The sequence below is a fragment of the Ambystoma mexicanum genome, chromosome 10 (assembly GCF_040938575.1).
Source record: "Ambystoma mexicanum isolate Mex_15411 chromosome 10, UKY_AmexF1_1, whole genome shotgun sequence".
NCBI lineage: Eukaryota > Metazoa > Chordata > Amphibia > Caudata > Ambystomatidae > Ambystoma > Ambystoma mexicanum.
Genome location: NC_090932.1, coordinates 310,286,985 through 310,302,124, shown reverse-complemented (window position 1 = coordinate 310,302,124; position 15,140 = coordinate 310,286,985). Strand labels below are relative to the sequence as shown.

Sequence of the window (15,140 nt, the reverse complement as noted above, 5' to 3'; positions counted from 1 at the left end):
TGGTTGGGCCACAAACGCATATAGGACTGATGCTGGTCTCCTGTGCTTGTACTCCTCACATGGAGGTGTACTAATGCAAACAAGGAGTGGGTGAAGTACAAGGAATTAAGGCAGGCAAGGCTGGAGAATGTACTCAACAATCCTCCTTGTTGGCAGAAGGTCACTGGATTGTCCATAGATGCATGATCCGGAGGTCCCCCAGTTCCCTGTTGCCTGCAAGCATGAGTCGGACTACCAGCAACAATATAAAATGTCCAACTGCGCATTTACTAGTTTAGGTTGGACTGTTGATGAAAGGGAAATCCTTAACTAATAATTTGTATGATTAGAACTATCTCACTTTTAGAGAAATCGATTCAGATGCAGTCACTCCTATGATTGCACTTGCAATTTCTGTGTCAAGTACATATTTCTTCTTTGGCTGGGATTTTGCTGGAGCAGACTGTCCTACGTAGATGTAGACACAAACCAAAAAACCAAGAATTTAGAGAGTTGCAAATCACGCCAGATTGCACTAAATTTAATTCTGTTTTGCATTGCACAACATTTTGCTCCACATAAGGCATTTTTGGTCGTTTTTCTAAATAGGCAAGTTGCTTAAAGCAGCCCCACAAGTTTGGGGCTGGAAAGATTTTTAAATGAAGAGGTCCAACAAAATGAAATCATTTAAAATGGTTGTTCTTTAGCTGTACACTGCTGAAAATATTCCTGACAAGTGTAAGCCCCTTCCACTTTAAAAAATAGAACATTCATATGACTCCTTGTCTCATCTATGGTTGTGACCTAATCATAATGTTAGTCTATGATCCGCTCTTCTCATCTCGCACTTGACACTCATTCCGTCAGAACTGAAGTGTTCTTCTCCAACTTGTTTGTGTTGCAGTGTTCAGTGTGCACCAGTTTTATACTATCATCCTCATGCTTAGTGTTGTCGGTCCTTTTCCTCTTTACTTGGCGAGTCCAAGCAATCAAGCTATTTTGACTAATTTAGAACACTGCAGGCAGCCATTCTATAAAACAACGCAAACATAGGGGGTAACGAGACTCCCAACATAAAATAGGAAACACACAGATGGGAGCCTACCCACTTCTGCCACCAAAGAGCTGTAAGGCTGACTTCTAGATGCAAAGACGCATGGTTTACAAAATGACATGTTTGAGTTAAAACCTATTTTTACTCCACTTTTTTTTTAAAATCCCACCTGTTCACATTTATTTATACCTCACCGGAGCCCACAGGCATCGGGGTGCACACACACAAAGGACAACAAGAAGGTACAGGACATTGAGCGGAAAATAGAGCAAGTCTGGTTGAATCTAGGCAAAGAAGGTTTTCAGTGCTTTCTTAAACACACTAATATTGGTATCTGATCGCAGGGATGCAGGGAGACCATTTCAAGTTCTAGAGTAGCAGTGATCTGCTCAGCCCTTTCGATTTCTTCAAGGACGGGCGAGCAACAAGATTGGTGTGTGTTGATATTAACTAAGGTAGAGATCCGTACCATGAGGAAGTTGACTTCCGGTAGCTGGGAGATTTCCCATAAAGACTTTTGTGGAGTAAGGTTGTTGCTTTGAATTGACATCTGGCCGTGACCGGTAGCCAGTGTAATTCCTATCGATTAGATTGAGATATGGCTTCTTCTTGGGAACTTTTTAATGATCCGGACCGCACCGTTTGGAATAGTTTGAAGGCGCTGGCTGCTTTTTAAATCTGCCCCTATTAGGAGCGTGTCACGATAGTCCATTCTTGATAGAATGGTTACCCGAGCGATAGCTGAATTGTCCTCTTTGAGATATGGATGACTGTTCCTAAGTAGTTTTAGGTGGTACAAGCAGTTTTTGGCAACTAGGTTCACATGGGATTCTGCACTCGACGGGCAGTCGGTCTGTATACTAAGTTTTCATTTTCTTCTTCACAGAGATGCTACAGTCCTGAATGGAGGAGGACTGGTAGCAGTTAGAACGTTTGGCCTGAGCCAAAGATAAGGAGCTAAGTCTTGCCCTTACTGGGGAACATCCAGTTATCGGCCATCCAGGTGTCTACTTGCTTATAGATCTTTTGGAGTAGTAGACTGTCGGTAGCATAAACCCCTGAGATCTGCAGGACCAATTGGGTGTCTGCATAGTTGGTCCAAAACACCCCACATTCCTCTAGGAGGCTACATAGAGATAGGATGTATAGGTTAAACAATACGGGGGACATACATGCTCCCTATGGCACCCCACATGTGGAAAGTATGGGATCTGTGGTAGCATCTTCCCAACAGACTTTTGATTGTCTTCAGTCAGGAAGGAGTGTATCCATTTGCAAGCTAAAACCAAGCAATGGCAGGTGTCCTTTAGGGTGTGAAGGAGTCATTTGTGATCTAGTAAATCCAACGCGGCTGATAAATCTAGTAAGACCAGAGGCCGGACTTGCACCGGTCCATGATGCTTCGCATCTGGCTCTGTAGATCAATGAGAGCTGTCTCTGTGCTATAAGCAGGGCGAAAAGCAGACTGCCTCGGATGTATATTGTTTATTGTTTCAATCTATGTCTAAATCTGACGGGTAGCTATTTTGTCTAGGATTTTCAAGAAGAAGTTGCAGTACGTGATAGGTCTTATATTGGCTGTGTCATTGGGGTCCAATTTTGTTTTTTTTCAGGAGGGGAGTAACATTAACATTTTTTATGCCATCAGGAACTGGGTGCGAAAAGAGGCATTGCTAAATCGTGCCAGGAATGGGGTGAAAATATCCTTGTTATCCAGGATCATTTTTGGCCCAATTACATTGTCTGGTCCAGCTGTCGGGCACTTACTACCTAGGATGGGCTGCAGGTCCAAGTTAGACACTTGCGTAAAGCTAAAGGAGGTGCAGTCATCTGGGAAGGGGCCAGAGGAATCATAGACATCACTTTTTACTCCATCTACAAATGGAGTAAAATACTCACACATGAATGTTTTATGGAGGGAGCCCTAGTGGCAGGAGATTATTTTTGTGAAGTGGTTGTGTTTGCCTTGCATTGAAGACCCCTGGGCAGGGTCAGCGCTGAACAAGCATTTTAATAAAATATTTTCTGACCGAAGGGTCTGTGGTGTTTGCCTTAAAGCCAGGCCAGCAGGGCAAGACACTCACGCTCCACCCATTTCTTATAGTAGCATCCATTGTAGATATTTTAATCATCTGATGGAAATCTGGCAAAGGAGTGCAAGAAGGGTGTTTTGTTGCTTTCAAGAGCCACTCTCTCAAAAAAGGATCGGCAAGGAATGGATTGATAAAATACGCGTTTACTGTTGAAAAATCAGCTCTGATATAGGATTAAGGGGAATTTAATGTCACTAAAGGCACACCACTCTTGCCCGAGATACACTTCTATGTAGTGAGGCCCAACTTCTTCCTAGAAACATTATTCCCACGTGATGAGAGAAGAATTCTATGCTAGGCCATACAACAATGCTGAAGGCTCAGAGTTATGCCTTACTTTAAAGAGAGACTTCAAAGCACTGTTGCTAAATTCTCCTTACAGAGAAGTCCTACGAATTGCTAATATACATTAGTTGTTTGCTTGCTACCAGAGTTGGTGCAGAATTTTGTATGCTATGTGCTGGAAACATAGGAGATCCCTCAAATACATTATGAACAGGATGCTGGTTTATTTTTTTAAATTTCTTTTAATTCCCTTCCCACCTGACGCAAAGTCAGCTGTGCTCCAGAGAGCTTCTAACATGCTGTTGAAACGAACACCATTACGTCACAGTAATCTCCATACCGGTCCGAGGGTGCCATTTCACAAACTAAATTGGACAATGCCACAAGACGCATTTGTGCTAGCTTTCTCCTAGTGCCTCATTCATGGAGCCTCCACCACGACCCTGTAAAAATATCGCTGGGTTATTCGTTGTGCCACGTGTGAGTGGAAGCACAACATAAATGAGGAACTTTGTTTGAAGGGTAGTAGAATGCACTCTGTCTGAGAGCACCAGCCCCGTACAGATTAACATTGGCAAGAGATCCCCTTTTGTTGGCTTTAGTCTTGTAGACTATAGGCTGGAAAATATTTCAAGCATATTTGCAGTCACTTTCTAATTTTTCACACGGGGTGGATGTACGCAATGTATTGCTGTATGAACAGCAAGGGCTTCCAAGAAAGAATCATTCAGTTAAAGAAAGTTGAAAGATTTGCACTTGTGTTTCCAGCCAAATGGTAGTTGAAACGTTTATATAAGTTAAGTGTACTGCATGTTCGGTAGTCAATTTAGCACTGTGGCTCTCAATCAACTCGGATTACATTCCGTACGAAGAAAGCTTTGGGAATGCCCTCACTAGTGACTTTTTTTGCTCTGTGCATAAAGATAGTGCTGCTGAGACGGTCACATTGTTTTGGTTAGGCAGAGTACATTTCGACCAGCAGCTTTCTTATCTATCCGAGTGGTTATGACACCACCCTTCTTACACCCATAGTGTTTTGAAAAGACCAGCACACACCTATCTGCTTTGCTTTTCTGCAGTCAAGCCTTGGTTCAGTGGTTGCAAGATCAGACATTCGCCACTAAAATGGCATCGATCTAAAGTGTCCTGACATGAATTGGGTGTGAAAACCTGAAGCAAAAAGGCCCTATTGCTCTGAAGGCTGTATCCCCGTTTCCTCACACATTTTGTAGTCCTGTGTGAGCAGTAAAGCCCCCTGCTTGTTTTGAAATGTTCAACGAACGGTGTCCCAGCAGGCATCACTCAAGGATCATTGTGCCCCCTCGTATTTACTTCATTTGTCTGGGACGCTGTACTTTATTTCCGTCGCATCGTTTCTTTCCCTTCTCTTTTTGTATAATTCATTACCTCCCTACCTTCCTCTCATTCTATTTTCCGCTGCAGACCAGAAAATCACCAATGAAGTGTTTTTTTTAAAGAACAAAGTAAGAGAAAGCTCTACCTACTTTAGTCTGTGTCCTCGGCTGGATATGTCCGCAGTGCCCCAATGGTGGGGTGAGCCAGGCTCCCGGATTCAGCAGGTGGCTGTAGCTCCTCTGGTATTTCTGATCCTTCCCTCCCAGCCTAGTCAGTAGGAAATATGTGCAGCGAATCGGAGTTTACAAACTTGCATTCTTATGCTTATAATGCAAGGGGTGGGGGTGGTAGGTGGGGGGTGTTTGGCCTTTCCCTCGAGCTCATGTGATTGGTCATTCAGCTGGCCTGGGGGGGAAACCAATTAGATGTGAGCGTTTTCTTTAGACAGACACAGACCCCTGCGGTCTTGGAGAATTCTCTGACAAAATAGCAGTGAAGAGAAGGGAAAGCAAAGACGAAAGAGAAGCATGAAGTGAAAATAGTTTGCTGTTTTCTTCCCCCTTTTAAATACTTGCGCAGTTTCAAGAGTTTACGTGTTCCCTGAAAGAGGCAAATTCTTTCAAGTGCTTAATTTTAACCCCACCTCCTCTTGATCCCCTCACTGCTGATTTTCCCGGTATAGCAGCTTATAGTTTGAACTGTTCTCTTGGTAATCCTGCTTCCACCCAGCAGTTCCAGTGGCATGTATGAATCAGAATTCTCCGTTTTGGTGAATACACATACTCTAAGCATTTGCTCCTCCTGTTTACATCAGGACAGTCAACTTTTGTGGCAGTATTTGTGATGCATTTAATGAAGTAGGGCTGCATTTTGTATTGAAGCGCATCATAGAACTGGTTATTTACTTTGTTTGATTGTATGCATGGTTTGAATGAGGAGGATATCCTTCCAGTAACCTTGTAATGAGGAATCAAAAAGTTGAGGTGCTTTAAAGGAGCGTGTGAACCGGCAGACTACATTACTACAGGTTTTGCTCCTTGGTGCACCCTGTGGGGGGACGGGGAGCCATTGGAGTGGTCAAGTGAACAGTACTATTTCTCCAGAGACCGCAGTATGAGACCCTGTTGCAACAATGTCTTTGGAATGCATGCCTGCTCTTGGAACAAGGACTTTGATCGAGTATGGGGCATTAAGAGGATCGGAGAACAAGAACCAGGATTGTTCTCAGCATGCTGAAAGGTGCTGGAGCGTGCTGTGAAGAATATGAATCTCGCTCAATATAATTCGACTTAGACAGTGAAATCCTCTCTCCTGCGTTCTTTTTTAATTGATTGCCTGTATTTAGTGGGCACAAGTGCACATTCTAAGATTGTTTTGGTACTAACAGCACTTTATTGCAAGTTGAGACAAAACCTGAATGCACCAAGGTTACAATGTCTTTGTTGTGGTGTTAGTAGGTGGATTAGAGCTGACAGGCACTCTTACCAATGGCCAGTGGTAAATTACTTTTTTTTGTCACTCCCTTTCTGGTTCGTTTTTTTTTTTACGATGTTAATGGTTTTCTTATTCTCATAGTCTACCTCCTCGTTCAGTACAATTACAATGAACATCTGGGATTAATCACGGATAGTTCTTCTGTGATAGTGATGTCATCAAGGAGGATGGTGTCTGGAGGATAGCTTGGGGGCAACACGCTTGCCTCGGAAGCAACGCAACGCAGCTCAACACAGGTTTAATCCCCGTGTCTGCACTTGTAACCTCTGGGTGTTAAGCATGTTACAACCAATTATAATTATAAATCAGGCAGCACCTATGCTTGTAGCGGTCAATCATTTTGTGCAAAAGAAAGTACTCCTATTTCATTGTTGAACGAATAAACCCCTGATATGTAGAGATCCATATTTTGACTAGCTGTCATAAATTCATCTAGGCAGTGTGCAGTTTTTCTTTTTAGAGGCTGTCATAAACATTAATAGTCTAATCTATAAGGCATTCCATGATCACTGTTCGATCACTTGAACATTTGAAAATTGCACACAAGAGTTTAATTTGACTGTCAAGTGTACTGTCTGTAGTTTGAATTTGTTGCAGTGTTGCCGCCATGTAGAATGAGCTTTTTCTTCAATCCTCTTCATTTTCCGTGGATCATACACTGGCTTTGCCACCTTCTTGATTCCCAACAGCTGAGATCTTTAGCCTCCCCAAATCCTTGTTGGGTTACCTTTTGGAGGTCTATGCAGGCTTCTGTGAGCTTTCTTGCCCTTCTTGGGCCCGCCTTAGAAAAATGCCCTTTGCAATGGAGTAGCACAGCTTTGGAATATTTCATTTAGAACATCCATGCTGATGGGAATTTTCATATACAGTGCAAAAAATATTTTTTTGAATGGCTTTTGCTCGTTATGTTGCAGTTGTTTACTTTGTTGGACTCTGTAACAGTGTAAGGAACCCATGCCCTTCTAACAGGAACTGGAGGATTCACGAGTACTACAAAAGGGTTGTTCTTCTTGTACAGTAATTCAGCTATGTTTGTTAGTAATTCAAATGTCACAATCAATTTGTGTGTGTATATATGGCAACCACTGATCATATCTAATTTAGAAAACCTCTTTTCTATCCGAGTTTAGACTTTTAGTAGCAAAAATATAATTGATTATTCAAGAAATATATAGACTCACTATAAGGAGAAAAGAGAAATATAGAAACATATCAATTTTGTATACATTCCATAAACCTACAAAACCAAACTGAGTAACCATACACAAAAACACAACAATTTGAAGAAATTCTTTAAAAACAGATTGACAACATTTTGTCTCTTAAGCAGCTCTTGATTGGCCAAAGTAAAGTTACAAGACAGACCAACGTAGATTAAATCACTTATTTCAAATGGATTGTGTCCTCCCACATATTCCTCATCTTGGATATATCCTTACCTTCAGCTTTGCTGCTTCGGAAATGTTTTTCTCTCTCTCCACCAGAGGGCGCTCCTCTTGAGGTTGCAGCATCAATGTCCGCCGGCGGCATCCGTCGAGCACCGTCGTCATCCGTTGTATAAACGCCTCGAGCGCGCACGTTAGCTTCAGTTCCGTTTTTCCGTTGGCTTCGCTTCGGATCGTTACAAACGGCGCTTCCGTTTTTTGTGAAGAAATGTCTTCTTCGAACCCTTCCACACCGAAGACGGGATTAAAAAAATGTCTAAAATGTGGAAAAAAAAATGTCTTTAACTGATCCACACAAAAATTGCCTCTGGTGCCTCTGTTCCGACCACCGAATTCAAGACTGCGGTTCGTGCCAGTCGATGACCCATAAGGCCTTAAAAGAAAGAGGTAAACTGGAGATGGGGGAGGGTTCATCGAAGTCTACTTCGAAGGGGAGGAAAGACTCGGCCGAGTCTTCGGTGAAGCATCATAAAAAATATAGATCGAGGAGTAGATCCGGGAAGTCGTCGTGTTCGTCCTCGAAAAAGACAAAAGACGGCACCGATCTCCCTCTTCCTCTTCTTCCCCGACGTCATCTGAGGAAGTGATGACATGCCCTTCGAAACATGACTCCCCGAGTAAATGGGAAGCATTTAGAGTTTCCATGTAAAAAATTTTGAGAACGCGGCCCAGACCCTCTCAGAAAAGTCCAAAGAAGACCATGCCCCTGCTCACGAGAAACGTGACCGGGGAAGATCCAAAACAAGAAAGTCCGACAAAAAATTGTTGAGGGTGTCGCCCAGGGACTCTTCGCGGCCACCTCATGAAAAAGACCTACCGGTGCATAAACCGGAGGTAGAAGGAAACAAGATGGCGTCAAGCTCTCATACGTTATCGAGGTAGACACTGAAAACCCCCTCGAAGACAATAGAGTACAAGGCATCGACAACTCATTCTAAAAAAATTACGTCGAGTATACAGTCGGCATCTTCGAAGGCTCCTTCGACAGTGTCGATGATTTCCACAATTCCCTCGACGATTCCATCGAGGACATCGAAGGCTCCCTCGACAACATCGAAGGTTGTTGTGACAGCATCAGCGCCATCAATGTTTTTCATCGATGCTATACTAAGGGAAAAATCTGCATTACCTGAAAAGGTTTTTCATCCTGAAAGTAGACATGATTTGTTTAGGACCTGTCATCTATTTATGAAGGAGAGTCATCAGCAGATGAAGAAATTACCTCTGCTGGGGTTAATTTTGGCACGAGACCTGTTCCTGAGGAGTAAGTTCATCCTCAATCTAAAATACAAGATTTACAGGAATGCTTGCAATCAGCAAGTGGTCTGGATACCTCTCCAGAGTACGAATTTGATAAACCAGACCCAGCAGAACATGCGGATGCGGGCTACAGAAAATTAATGGTCACTGAATTTATGGGATGGGGTAGAAATTCACCAGTCTATCAAGATGATGATATGACTGATGTGTATATATATAGACCCTGTAATTCTGACCCAGAATACTTAAGCAAACACCCATCTCCTGAAAGTCTGGTAGTCCAAGCAGCTACCTCCACTAGAAATGGTGCATAGGCCACAATCCCTGCGGATAGGGACGATAAAAAGGTTGATGCATGGTCCAGGAAGATTTTTACGTCCGGGAGTATGACTTTAAAATCCACTAATGTAACATGCACCCTGGCAAGGTTTACATATACCCTTTGGGCTGCATGTCAGCGGCAGCTGAACACATCCCAGAAGGTGAGGAACGTGATCGCTTTCTAGCCATAATAAGGGATGGAAAGAAGGCTTTGGGAGAATGCCTTCAATCAGGTTTGGACACAGCTGATAGTATCAGTAGGTCCATGGCGTCTAGCACAGTGCTACGTAGGTTTGTGTGGCTAAGAAAGTCGGGTTTTGCACGTGATGTGCAATCCAGACTTCTTAATATGCCATTTGACGGCTTGAGGTTGTTTGGCAGCAAGGCGGATGAAAGTTTGGAAAAGCTGTAGACCTCCAAAGCGGCGGCAAAATTACTAAGTGCCGCCATAAAACAATTTCAACAACGCCTCTACACAGACTCCTCTTCCTGGAGGGGTCGTCCTTTTCGTTTTAATTCCTCAATTGGAAGAGGAACGGGACAGGCCAGTCAGAGAGGCCAAAGAAAATGTCCTCGGGCGAGGAAAATGTACTAGACCTGCCCCAACAGCGGCATCTGTACCTTTAGCCGCTGCTGCAGCTGCCGCAAAACCACTGAGGTTTTGACCCACAAGACCCCAATGGGAGGCAGGATCTTGCAGCATCTAGAAGAATGGCGGGGCATTACTTCATATGCTTTGTCACTGGAAACAGTATCCCAAGGTTACTGCCTTCCTTGTCAAAGGAAACCTCAGTCACCCTCCGGGATACAACTCTGTCAAACATCCGGATCCGCTCCTGTTGCAGGAAGTCTTAACTCTGCTACAGAAAGGTGCAATAGAACATGTAACTGTAGCGGAGAGGAACAAGGGTTGGTATTCCCCAGATTTCCTCATTTCAAAGAAAGACGGAGGACTGAGACCCATCTTGGACTTGAGAAACTTGAACAAGTTCCTAAGGAAGGACAAGTTCAAGATGGTCACACTTTCTCAGATCCTTCAGGCTCTCCAACTCCAGGATTGGTTGGTATCATTGGACCTTCAGGATGCTTACTTTCATGTGCCAATCCATCTCAAGCACAGAAAGTACCTGAGGTTTGAGATTGGCAATTGTCACTATCGGGTTCGAGTTCTGCCATTCGGGTTAACCTCCATCCCAAGAGTTTTCACCAAGTTGATGGCGATAGTGGCAGCGAGTATCAGGAGAGGGGGGAATTCATGTCTACCCCTATCTGGACGATTGGATGATCGGGGCACGTTCTCTAAAACAAGCCCAGGATTATCTGTCCAAGACTTGTCACTTCCTTCACAAACTAGGGTTTTCTCTGAATTTAAAAAAGTCAAACATGATACCATCACAGAAACTCCAGTTTATTGGAGCAGGCCTGGATACTTGCTTGGGCAAAGCCTCGCCTCCCGAAGAGAGAGCTCATCATATTCTGGAGATGTTAACATCATTTCAGAATGCCCAGTATCTTCCGGCCTTCGATTCTCTCAGGTTGCTTAGTATGATGGCATCCTGCATTTTTCTGGTGCCAGAAGCCAGATTGAGAATGAAATCCCTTCAATGGGCTCTCATGACTTAGTGGTCCCAATTCTCAGGCGAAATGTCAGATCTGGTGCATGTTCCAGCCAAGGTAGCACAAGATCTACAATGGTGGGCTTGCAGACATCATATCCTCAGAGGAGAATCTTTTTGGCAACCATGGCCGGAGATAACAGTAGTAACAGACGCCTCACTCACGGGGTGGGGCGCTCACACCAGTGGGTTGACAATCGGTAGTCGCTGGTCTCCCATCGGAGTCCAAACTACACATCAATCTTTTGGAGCTGAGGGCAATCGGACTACCGCTGAAGGCCTTCCTGACTTCTGTCCGGGGAAAGAATGTCCTGATAATGACGGACAACACAGTGGCCATGTACTACCTCCAAAAGAGAGGAGGAGTGGGGTCACTACCACTGTGCAGAGAGGCGATGCAGCTCTGGTTCTGGCCAATACAGGAGGGGATTTCTCTATCGGCAATTCATCTAGCCGGAGAGCAAAACACAGCAGCGGACTATCTGAGCGGGCAGAGCAGTCTCCCACGAGTGGGAGCTAGCTAAGGAAGTCGTTCAAGAGATCTTCACCCTTTGGGGAACCCCTCAAGTGGATCTGTTTGCGACCGGTACCAACCGGAAGTGCGAACTGTATTGCTCAAGGGAATTTCCCCCGAGAGGAGCTCTAAGGGACGCGTTTGTGGTGGATTGGGAGTTTCAACTTCTGTACGCATTCCCTCCAATCCCTGTGATCCCTCAAGTAATAAGGTTGTTGAGAAAGTTCAGGAAAACCATGATCCTAATTGCCTCGGATTGGGCCAGGAGAACGTGGTACCCGGACCTTCTGGACCTGTCCATCTGCCCGCCAATTCGTCTTCCAAAAAGGTCATGTTCTCCATCCGGAGGTCAACACACTCAACCTTCACGCATGGCTTCTGAGAGTTTGAGATATAAAGATTGGGATCTTCCGGATGACGTGATGGAGATTTTGCTTTCGGCCAGAAGACCAGCAACCAAATCTCTTTATCTGTGTCGTTGAAACAAGTTCAGCAACTGGTGCAGGGAAAAGAATGTGGACCCATTTCAATGTAATATTCCCACAATTTTCTATTTTCTATTACATTTAGCTAATCTGGGGCTCCAGGTTGGTACGATAGATGGATAATTAGCAGCGCTGTCCATTTTCAAGCGCAACTCAGAGGAAGAATCTTACTTTAAGATACCTTTTTAATAATTCAATTTTTAAAAGGTCTAAATGTGTTTCCCCCAATACCTTTTCAAGCTCCTGTGTGGGATTTGAACTTAGTTCTGAAATTCCTCACATGCATTCCATTTGAGCCTTTACACTCTTGTCCGCTAAGGCTCCTTACTTTAAAAACAATACTTCTTGTGGCATTGACATCAGCCCGCAGGGTGAGTGAGTTACAGGCACTTTCTAGCTGTCCTCCTCACACCATCCTTTATAAAGACAAAGTAGTACTTGGAGTTATACCATCATTTTTGCCAAAAATGGTTTCCGCTATTCCCCTGTCAATAAAAATAACATTGTCTTCTTTTTACCCTCCTGCTCACGCAAGTAAGGAAGAGGAACGGCTCCATAGACTAGATCCCAGAAGAGCGCTTAGCTTCTATATTTCAAGATTGGCAAAAATACGTGAGTGTGATTAACTTTTTGTGGGGTACACTGGCCGCAAATTGGGACTTCCTGTAACTAAACAAACAATATCTAGATGGATCATTTTGGCTATAACAGAATGCTATAGATTGGCTGGGAAAGAACCACCAGATGGGCTGAGAGCTCATTCGACCAGGGTCACAGCAACTTCAACAGCACTAAAAAGGGGTGTCCCTGTACAAGATATTTGTGCAGCAGCCACATGGTCATCCATGCATACTTTTATAAAACATTATGCTCTAGACTCGACTTCTTCTCAAGGAGGTCTGTTTGCTAAATCTGTACTCCATTCTGTACATGACTAGAAAAATTCTGTACTCCCACCTCCAAAACAAAAATGCTTTGGGAGTCTATCTAAGATGAGGAATACGTGGGAGGACACAATCCATTCGAAGAACAAGTTACTTGCCAACCGTAACGTTCTTTCGATTGGATGTTCCTCCCACGTATTTCTCATTGACCCTCCCAGCCAACCCCACAGTACAGTTTACGTGATTTACACTCTAAATTCTTTTAAGGCTTGAGTCAAAAGGGGCACGCCATTAACTACAATCCATGGGCTACAATACACGAAAAAACAGAACTGAAGCCAACGGGCATGCTCGAGGCATTTATACAGAGGATGACGTCAGTGCTCGACGGATGCCGCCGAGGGACATCAACGCCGCGACCTCGAGAGGAGCGCCCTCTGGTGGAGAGAGAGAAACAGTTTTCCGAAGCAGCAAAACTGAAGTTAAGGATATATCGAAGATGAGCAATACGTGGGAGGAACATCAAATCGAAAGAACGTTACAGTTGGTAAGTAACTTGTTCTTCTCATGTATATGTCCCCACTCATTAGACACTGTATTTCACAACTATATTGAGTTCCCATGGGGAGGATCAGATCAAGTCCATAGCTGGTGTCTTTCAAAGCAACCATATATTTGTGTGTACAGCGTTGATGTGTAAAACATTTTGGGCATCCCAGTTCAATGCCTTTTTTCAGGACTGACAGAGCCTCAAATAGACCCTGTATGAGGTAAAGGTAATAGAATTGATTTGAACAAGATGCAGTACCCACAAAAGACAAGGTTTCTCTGGTGCCTCTTCAAACCAGTTACAACTAGTGTGGCAGCACAATGCACATATGGGTATACTGCAAATACCACATGAATGAGTTAACAGAAAAAAAGTTCTGTGCTTGTGCTTGCGTTATATCATTTTCGTTAGCCCAATTATTTTATGTAGAGCTTTTTGTGATTAAAAAAATGTTCTTCAATCGATAATAATTCTGTGCTGTTGTCATAGGACAGTTCCAATAAAATACTGACACGTGTTTTGCCCATAAGGTCTTTTTCAAGGCATTAGTTCCAAGTAAAAAAACGTGTTTCTATATACATCAACATATAAATCAGGCGGTACATATAGAAACAAATATACCATTCAAAATTATTCGAACATGACATTTGAAAAAACAAATCAAGTATTTTACATCTTAGCATATCACAAGCATTGTCGAAACTATGAAAAGAGAGAAGACACGATTACTAAATACACGTAATTACTATTGTTATCCTCAATCAGTATATTGCTAAAAAGGCTTGCCCCTCAATGTGTGTTTGACTGGATTTCTATAATTCAGGCTTAGTGGACAGATGTTTAGTAGGCCACTGTAGTTGCAGTGAACAGGAAACCTCTAGGGCTATAGCCAAACTAATCAAGGTAGCATGGGAAGTGGTCAAGGCTAAGTCTCAGGAGAAAGTGAGTGGGCCAGGCATTCACAATGAGTTCACACAGTGAGCAATCAAGGATTTCACTTTGACAAGTAATTATGAAAATACTATTAACATTCATTGGCCAAGAACACACTAGGAAAGAGCAAGAACAGGTAATATTTTCACACAACACTAAAAGTAAAATACACATTTACAATCAGTGAGTTATTGTAAAATATTAAATTCAGCCACCCCTTCCCCCCATGCTTGAAAGGGAATGTCAGTAATTAGTCAGTACACTAACAGTTCACAGGAATAATATCCCTAACTTGAAAAGTCCAACCCTAAGATGTTATGGGGCCTTGTGCCCAAAAGTTTCCAATGAGTTTTAGGGAGTGGAAACAAATTAGGAGGAGGGTACTGTGGATGTGAAGAAGGTTCCACAAGACAGATGAAGTTCACTGGTGAGTAAAACCTGTTCCTACCTTTTGGAGGGCTTGGATAACAAGAATTGCCAAAGCTAAATGTTACAAAGCAATTTAAAGGCTCTTCAAACTTTGAAAGGGTGGAACTAGGGGTGCATGCAAGTACCGTTGACTGTTACACCCGTACTCGGACTTGGGAGGCTGCTGGAGGGTCACCAGAGGTCGGTTTTCCTGCCGTTGGTTCTGATCGTAGAAGCCCAGGAGCAGCAGGTGTCAGAAGTTCTGGTCGGGTGCAGGAGCTGTGTGCAACCGCTTCTCGTGGAGCAATGCAGCAAGCACCGGTGCAGGACTCTGAGGATCCTCGACTAGATGCAGGAAAGGTGGTTCAAACGACAGTCACCGATGCATGACGACAGCAGGTGTCAGATATCGTGGTTGAAGAAAACCTATCTCGGGACCTTTGGATGTTGGGATGCCGAAATT

The 15,140-nt window shown here is 43.6% G+C and overlaps 2 protein-coding genes across 6 annotated transcripts in view; one reads left to right on the top strand and one right to left on the bottom strand.

The window, feature by feature from the left end:
- KCNJ13 (potassium inwardly rectifying channel subfamily J member 13) overlaps positions 1–5,297 on the bottom strand; it is a 177,937-nt gene extending 172,640 nt beyond the window's left edge. The window contains exon 1 of the mRNA XM_069617903.1: positions 4,917–5,297. The gene's annotated coding sequence lies outside the window, so the exon portion shown is untranslated. The remainder of the gene's footprint in view (positions 1–4,916) is intronic.
- Positions 1–15,140, top strand: part of GIGYF2 (GRB10 interacting GYF protein 2) — a 2,415,541-nt gene that overhangs the window by 792,084 nt on the left and 1,608,317 nt on the right. The gene's annotated exons all lie outside the window — the stretch shown is intronic.